This window comes from Mustela nivalis (genome assembly GCF_964662115.1).
Source record: "Mustela nivalis genome assembly, chromosome: 4".
In the NCBI taxonomy this organism is placed as follows: domain Eukaryota; kingdom Metazoa; phylum Chordata; class Mammalia; order Carnivora; family Mustelidae; genus Mustela; species Mustela nivalis.
In genome coordinates, this window is record NC_139023.1 from 11,162,805 (window position 1) to 11,172,312 (window position 9,508).

Here is a 9,508-nt window from a genome sequence, read left to right on the forward strand (position 1 = left end):
TTCCTTTCTTTGTGTCTTCCTCAATTTCTTTCATGAGTACCTTATAGTATTCTGAGTACAGATTCTTTGCCTCTTTGGTGAGGTTTATTCTTAGGTATCTTATGGTTTGGGACGCAATTGTAAATGGGATTGACTCCTTAATTTCTCTTTCTTCTGTCTTGCTGTTGGTGTATGGAAATGCAACTGATTTCTGTGCATTGATTTTATATTTTGACACTTTACTGAATTCCTGTATGAGTTGTCGCAGATTTGGAGTAGAGTCTTTTGGGTTTTCCACATAAAGTATCACATCATCTGCAAAGAGTGATATTTTGACTTCTTCTTTGCCAATTTGGATGCCTTTAATTTCTTTTTGTTGTCTGATTGCTGAGGCTAGGACTTCTAGTACTATGTTGAACAGCAGTGGTGATAGTGGACATCCCTGCAATGTTCCTGACCTTAGGGAAAAAGCTCTCAGTTTTTCTCCACTGAGAATGATATTCGCTGTGGGTTTTTCATAGATGGCTTTGATGATATTGAAGTCTGTACCCTGTATCCCTACACTTTGAAGAGTTTTGATCAAGAAAGGATGCCCCACTTTGTCAAATGCTTTTCAGCATCTATTGAGGGGATCATATGGTTCTTGTTCATTCTTTTATTAATGTATTATATTGACTGATTTGCAGATGTTGAACCAAGCTTGCAGCCCAGGAATAAATCCCACTTATCATGGTGAATAATCCTTTTAATGCATTGTTGGATCCTATTGGCTAGTATTTTGGTGACAATTTTTGCATCTGTGTTCATCAAGGTTATTGGTCTGTAATTCTCTTTTTTGATGGGATCTTTGTCTGGTTTTCAGATCAAGGTAATTCTGGCCTCATAAAATGAGTTTTGAAGTTTTCCTTCCATTTCTATTTTTTGGGACAGTCTCAGGAGAATAGGTATTAATTCTTTAAATGTTTTGTACATTTCCTGTGGGAAGCTGTCTGGCCCTAAGCTCTTATTTGCCGGGAGATTTTTGATGACTGCTTCAATTTCCTTACTGGTTATGGGTCTATTCAGGTTTTCTATTTCTTCCCAGTTTATATGTCTCTAGGAATGCATCCATTTCTCCCAAATTGTCAAGTTTGCTTGTGTGTAGTTGCTCATATTATGTTCTTATAATTGTATTTCTTTGGTGTTGGTTGTGATCTCTCCTTTTTCATTCCTGATTTTATAAATTTGGTCCTTTGTCTTTTCTTTTTGATAAGTCTGGCCAGGGATCTATCAATCTTATTAATTCTTTCAAAGAACTAGCTCCTAGTTTTGTTGATTTGTTGTACTGTTCTTTTGGTTTCTATTTCATTGATTTCTGCTCTGATCTTTATGATTTCTCTTCTCCTGCTGAGTTTAGGCTTTCTTTGATGTTCTTTCTCAAGCTCCTTTAGGTGTAGGGTTAGGTTGTGTACTTGAGACCCTTCTCATTTCTGAGAAAGGTTTGTATTGCCATATACTTTCCTCTCAGGACCACCTTTTCTATGTCCCATAGATTTTGAACAGTTGTGTTTTCATTTGTTTCTGTGAATTTTTTCAATTCTTCTTTAATTTTCTGGTTGACCAATTCATTTTTTTAGTAGGATGCTCTTTAGCCTCCATGTAGTTGAGTTCTTTCCAATTTTCCTTTTGTGATTGAGTTCTAGTTTCAGAGCATTTTGGTCTGAAAAAATGCAGGGGATGATCCCAATCTTTTGGTACCGATTGAAACCTGATCTATGACCCAGGATGTGATCTTATTCTGTAGAATGTTCCATGTGCACTAGAGAAGAATGTGTATTCTGTTGCTTTGGGATGGAATGTTCTGAATATATCTGTGATTCCATCTTGTCCAGTGTGCCATTTAAAGCCTTTATTTCCTTGTTGAACTTTTGCTTAGAAGATCTGTCCATTCCAGTGAAGAGGGTGTTAAAGTCCCTACTATTATTGTATTATTATCAGTGCTTCTTTGATTTTGTTATTAATTGGTTTATATAGTGGGCTACTCCCATGTTAGGGGCATAGATATTTAAAGTTGTTAGATCTTCTTGTTGGACAGTCCCTTTGAGTGTGATATAGTCCATCTCTTATTATGGACTTTGGCTTAAAATCTAATTTATCTGATATAAGAATCACCACCCCAGCTTTCTCTTGATGTCCATTAGCGTGGTAAATGGTTTTCCACCCCTTCACTTTTAATCTGGAGTTGTCTTTGGGTCTAAAATGAATTTCTTGTAGACAGTATATTGATGGGTCTTGTTTTTTTATCCATTCTGATACCCTGTGTCTTTTAATTGGGCATTTAGCCCATTCACATTCAGGATAACTATTGAGAGATATGAATTTAGTGCCATTGTATGTGACTGTTACTGTATATTGTCTCTGTTCCTTTTTGGTCTGTTACTTTTTGTCTCTCTCTTTGCTTAGAGGACCCCTTTCAATATTTCCTGTAGAGCTGGTTTGGTGTTTGCAAATTCTTTTAGTTTTTATTTGTCTTGGAAGCTTTTTTTCTCTTCTTCTATTTTCAGTGACAGCCTATTGGGGTATCATATTCTTGGCTGGGTATTTTTCTTGCTTAGTGCTCTGAATATTTCATGCCAGCCCTCTCTGGCCTGCCAGATCTCTGAGGATTGCTGCCAATCTAATATTTCTACCATTGTATGTTACAGATCTCTTGTCCCAGCCTGCTTTAAGGATTTTCTCTTTGTCACTGAGACTTGTAAGTTTTACTATTAGATGATGGGGTGTGGACCTACTATTATTGATTTTGATTGGGGTTCTTTGTGCCTCCTGGATTTTGATGTTTGTTCCCTTTGCCAAATTAGGGAAATTCTCTCCTATAATTTGCTCCAATATATCTTCTGTCCACCTCTCTTTCTTCTTCTTCTAGGTTCCCAATTATTCTAGTATTTTTTCATCTTATGGTATCACTTATCTCTCAAATTCTCCCTCATGGCCCGGTAGTGGTTTGTCTCTCTTTTGCTCAGCTTCTTTCTTCTCCATCATGTGGTCTTCTATGTCACTAATTCTCTCTTGAGCCTCTTTTATCCTAGCAGTGATAACCTCCATTTTTGTTTAATTGCACCTCATTAATACCCTTTCTTATTTCAACTTGGTTAGATTTTAGTTCTTTTATTTCTCCAGAAATTGATTTTATTTCTCCAGAAAGGGATTCTCTAATATCTTCCATGCTTTTTTCAAGCCCAGCTAGCACCTTGATAATCATCATTCTGGACTCTAGTTCTGACATATTACTAATGTCTGTATTGATTAGGTCCCCAGCCACAAGTACCGCCTCTTCCTTTTTTTCTGGTGAGTTTTTCCACCTTGTCATTTTATCCAGATAAGAATTGATGAGTAAGAGAACAAAATACTAAAAGGGTAGCAATGACTCCAGAAAAACACCAACCAAATCAGAAGATATCTGATACTGGGGGAAAATAACGTGAGAAAAAAGAAAAAAATATATATGTATATGACTGGTGAATAGAACAGAGCCATGCACTTGATTTTGGGTGTATTTTGGTCTGTTAGAAGAAACTACCTGCCAAAATTTTAAAGAAAGAAAAACATACATATACATAAATAAGGGTAAACACAATGAAGGGATGGAATATGACTGTAAAGGTGAAAACAAAAGAAGATTCTAAAAAAGTAATTGATAAGGTAAGAAGTTGACTGAAAAGAAAGAAAAAAAAAAGAGGAAAGAATGTGATCAGGCTGGAGACTAGAACAATGCCATGTGCTAAATTTAGTGTATATTTTAATCTATTAGAAGAAATTGTATCCCAAAAATTTTTTAAAATTTTATTTATTTATTTGACAGACAGGGATCACAAGTAGGCAAAGAAGCAGGCAGAGGGAGAGGGGGAAACAGGTTCCCTGCTGAGCAGAGAGCCCTATGTGGGGCTTGATCCCAGGACCCTGGGATCATGACCTGAGCTGAAGGCAGAGACTTTAACCCACTGAGCCAGCCAGGTGCCCCTGTATCCCAAAATTTTAAAGAAAAAAAAAAAAAACCCTATATGTGTACAAAAATTAAGATTAAATACAATGGATAACTATAACAATGAAAATTAAAATAGATTTTTAAAAAAGGTATTGATAAGATAAAATAGTTTTAAAAAGTTAAAATAGGAAAGAGGAAAAATTAAAAAAATAGAATAAGAAAATACAAGGTTAAAAAAATTTAACTTTGAAAGACTAAAGTATCATGGGGAAAAAAGCCATGAAGTCTGTGTTGCTTTCCCCAGCTGTGGAGTTCTGCAGTTCTCATTGATTGATGTACTTGGTCTTGGCTGGATGTTCTTGCTGATCTTCTGAGGGACAGGGCTGTTGCAGTGATTCTCAAATGTCTTTGCCCCAGGTGCAATTGCACCGCCCTTGCCAGGCGCCAGGCTAAGTAATCGGCTCGGGTTTGCTCTCAGGAGCAGCTTTTGTCCCTTGATCGCTTTCTATAGAGCTTTGGAAGATGGGAATGGAAATGGTGGCCTCCCCCAGTCTCCAGCCCGGAGGAGCGGAGACCTTGCGGCCCCACTCCTCAGTGCACCCTCAGAGAAAAGCAGTCCATCCCTCCCATCTCCCTGGTCTCCCTCCAGCAGTGGTCTGTGCTCACCCAGCATGCCAGTGAGCGTTTCTAGCTATGGGGCACCGCCCTGTTTGGAGTCTCCAAACCCAGCAGATTCCTGCCGCGTGCTCCCATGCCGCTCCTCCCAGAAGAGGAAGGTGAGTTTCCTTTGGGCAGGGGCCGAAAGAGCACTGGCCTGATTCTGCCTTCCATCAGGGTTTAAGGGAATCCCTAGTTTAGAGTTCACTGCTCAGCTCCGTCTCTGCAGCCGGCTTCCCTGCTCCCATACCTGGGAGCTCTGTCACACTCAGACACCCCCGGTCTTTCTGTGACCCCGGGGGTCCTGAGACCACACCTTACAGACTTTTTTTTTTTTAAATACAAAACCCCAATATACATAACATATATATATATATCACTTCGTACAGCTAACCTCCTGTAAACTAACCTTCTGTAAACGCTGTGGTTACACTGTGTTAATTGTGTTTTGGCTCTTCTTTCTACCTGGGGAACAAATCAGGGAAAAAATGTAAACATGTATTAGATCAGGGATTCTCAAACTCTAGAATGCACAAACTCACCTGGAGGACTTATTGTAATAGATTGCTGGACCCCACCCCAAGAGATTCTGATTAAGTAGTTCTGGGATGCATTAGGGGAAATAATAGGTCTCAAATTCCCAGGTGCAGTGGCTCTTCAGGAATTGCTTAGGAACTACAGCGTGAAGATTCGAAACATCTGTTGCCCCCTGGTGGCTGATTTATGAAATATAATACATAAGCTTTTTAAAAAAAATTTTACCAGTTTATCCATTTTATTTATTTTTTTAAATTAAATTAATTAATTTATTTTCAGAAAAACAGTATTCATTATTTTTTCACCACACCCAGTGCTCCATGCAGTCGGTCCCCTCTATAATACCCACCACCTGGTACCCCAACCTCCCCCCCCCCCCCACTTCAAAACTCTCAGGTTGTTTTTCAGAGTCCATAGTCTCTCAGGGTTCACCTCTCCTTCCAACTTCCCCCAACTCCCTTCTCCTCTCTAACACCCCTTGTCCTCCATGCTATTTGTTATGCTCCACAAATAAGTGAAACCATATGATAATGGACTCTCTCTGCTTGACTTATTTCACTCAGCATAATCTCTTCCAGTCCCGTCCATGTTGCTACGAAAGTTGGGTAGTCATCCTTTCTGATGGAGGCATAATCTTTTAAATATACCTTTCATTTAATGCTCGAAACTGCCCTATGAAATAAAGACTGTCTTCATTTTACAAATGACAAAACTGAGATATGAAGAGACAAAATAATCTTCTTAAGATTTTCATATGGAGAACCTGTGATTGGCTCCAAGACTCTCAGACCCCATCTCCATGCTCTCATTCAGTATGTTACCCTGTCTAAAACACATTTTCAGATCATTTCCCTCAGTAGTAATTCTACCTCTGAGGAAATAATAAAAAAATATGGACAAAGAGGCACAAAGATATTTATCACAATATTATTTATGATAATGAAAATGTATAAGAAACTTTACATCTAGCATCAATGAGAATGATAGTATAGGTATATTTCTGAATATTTCACAGGCAATGGAAAGCACCAAGTATTTTTTATTGTATGGAAATTGCTTATATAATTTGAAGAGGGAAATGTAGGATATTTCATGAAAGAATTACCTTAAGACCCTCATCCCCCATACATACATATGAAAGAAAATAGGACAAAATATTAGCATTAGATGGTAGATTATGTGTTCTTTTTATTTGAAGGATGAAGACTGGGCCTTACTTTTTAAGAGTTTCTTTCTCCTTCTATAGGCAGAACTAACACAGGAAAAAGGCAATATTAAATATAAAAGATGATGTGCTGTGAGCCCTCAGGGAAGCTGGTGATGTTGGGGCTGGGGCAGTCTTGGAGGAGATATTAAAGAAATAGAATGTAAGCAGAACTTTCTAGAAATACAGGGGTCATGCAGAGGCAGGAAGTAGAACATAAATGTAGGATTGGCCTGCTCCTCCTTCTCTTTGTGTTCTCTATTCCAACTACATGCTTTATTTATGCATATACTTTCAAGTTGGTTATATAATTTGTTTTCAGTGGCCAAGACCTTTCTGTTTCTACCCCACTGAGTGTGCAGTTGTCCCCTACTTATAAGAAATAGCCTAACTCTTCACAACTCCAACTTTGGTCTGCCAACTGGCTAATTCGTCATCACCCTGGGGGCTCCTTCATCCAGAATCAAAGGTCCCACTCCAGATGATGAAATCAAAATCTGCATTTTAACAAGACTTAGGTGCACATTAAAGCCTGCGAAATACTGGTATAGTAGGCAACACTGTCCGAAAGAACCTCAGTCCTCTGTTGGAGAGACAGCTGCCAGCATGGTTTTATAGCCAAGGGACTGACAAGGTCCTACCCAAATAAAATTTCCTACCATTACCCTATTATCCTCCTGTATTTATGCCATGATTAGATTCACTCTTTAATAGTGTGCTGATTGATTTGGGAGGACTGTATATTAGCCGACATTTGGGAAGGAATCTTTTTGCCAAGTTAACCACCGCCAATCCCTACATTGTGCAGTGCAAAAAAAAGGAATGAGGCACGGTTTTTTGGGTAAGCTCAGAGGAAATTACTGTCCAAGTTATGATGAAGCATAGAAATGGAGGGTTCTGGGTCCTCAGGCAGACGGAATGGAGCGCTATGAGAGCAGAGGACCATGTCCAGCAGGTGACGACGGATCGAGAGCAGTGTCAATCAATGTCACGATTTTTTCTGTGTCAAATTATAGCTAGGGTGTGCCCTTCTCTCTTTGCGGCATTTTCTTCAGCCAGCATGGAATTTTGTTTGTTCCCAGCTGAATCTTGTTTCTAAATATCATTGACTATGAATTTAAAGTGAGAGAAAAGGTCTAGTGTTGATATTATTGGGTTAGGGGTGAGGTGCAGAGGCAAGGAGGAACAGGTGGCCAAAACCAAAAGCTCTATTCTGCTGTGAAATGGTGGTGGCCTACTTTTCATCAAGAGTGGTTTTCTTCTCAATGTTCATTGGGAAGTTGGCCTGAGTCACAATGAAATCCTTGAGGTTTTGTAAAGGAGGGACAGAGCTGCTGATTTTAAGTCCAACTTTTCTAGTTCCTCTTTTGGTTTTTAGAAACAAAGTTTGGTTTTCTGAGAGCGAGATGGTTCTTCTTTAGAGTTGTGACTGAAGGGGGAGTTAGGCAAAGGCAGAGATGGGCCAAAGGAAGCCGCAAGAGTAACTCAAAGGTCATGTCCTGTTCTTGTGACTTTTCTTCAAAAATGTGTAAAGTTGAGACTCTGATAGGAGTAAAGAGTAAAACATGTTCACATCTGAAAACTAGAGGAAGAACCTCCATGACTGTGGCTACCAGTCCAAGTTTTCAGAGGTAGACGTCTCCACATTTCATCATCTTACTTTGCTTCCTACTTAATGTGAAAAAGTGTAAGATCTCCCCCAACCAACTGGATCTATGGTGAATACTCTCTAGAGAAATGTATTACAGGCTGGGTGACAGGAAAGCTTATAAAGCAGGTGTGTGCTAGTTTTGCTGGATTATCTTCCCTTTTGCTATTTTCAGGCATTATTGTCTCGTTCTCTATTCACTTATCGTCTGAAGACACCACCAGGTTATAGCCGGCACTTTAGAACCAGCAGGTGACAGCCTCTCGGCATAGGAACCCTCCATAGAGGTAGGGCTGTGGCAGTGGAGTGTGGGTGCTAGAGGACAGGACCACGCTCAGAGCCTTCCATCTTCAAGTGTGCACCTTGAACTTAGAGCTTATTAATAACTTACCAACAACGCATGGAATAATCACTTTACTGTAGGGAACTCAGGCCTGGTGTCCAGGTTTGTATAAAGATACCTGAATGATGAGGTAGAGGGATTTTCTACAGGAACATTAACCACCCCCTTGTTTTTTCACTCTATATCCTCAAATTCAATAGGTATTTTTGTCCCACGTTCTTTTGCACTTTACATTATGGAGGTCTTAGATGATAATTTATGCTATGGTGCCTCGTAGAAGAAGATGTCTCAATATATCTACTGAAACCAATGTAAGATTCAAATATTTTATGAAATATTGAAGTGAATGCACATCATACAATGAAAGTATTCCTATCTAGATGAAAAGTCATTTGGAAAGAAAGTGAAACAAAAAATGTAGTTTTATTTTGATGAGGATAATTCTTAAGAGACAGTTTTGTATAGAAAAAGTTAATGACTTTTGAGTGTGTGATTAAGATGTAAAAGTGTGGGTGGGGGGGGGTTTAGCAACTAGTGAGTGGCCTAAATAATTTGCCTCTAAGATCCTTCTTACCCTGAGATTCTATGTTCTGCACATGTTGCTGAGTATCTAAAGCTACAGAGTACGCCACGGCTAACTCGGAATCCTGTATAGTATATCCACAGGAAAAGCACACCAAAGGATTTTCATGGGAGCTGTGAAAGCCATTTTAAAATTGGTTAATCAATAAATATTTATTGGGTATCGACTATATGCAAGACACTGGACCAAGAAGTTCAGAAGACTCAAAGGACAAGACTCCTTTCCCCTTGAAGTTTTCAACATTGTATATTCTTACATTTCTGAGCTCTTCTTATGAAATCTGTCCCAGGAAATTTTCTTCTAAGAAACTCCTTAGAGTTAGAAGTAACCTTCTAGATAATCCCAAGAATTCTTCCCCTCTAGGAAGGACTATACAGAGAGTCGACCAACATGCCATTATTAAAAAGACAAAACAAAACTCCTGGACCTATTCTAGCAAGGCAATACAGAAATGTCTACTTTACAAAATAATTTACACTATTTAATCAGGATACAAAGGAAGTATGTCTGCAAGTAATTGTACCAGGACATGAAAAATAAGACTTTATGTTGGTAGTAGCATACACTGGTAGAATCACTTACATTATGCTATC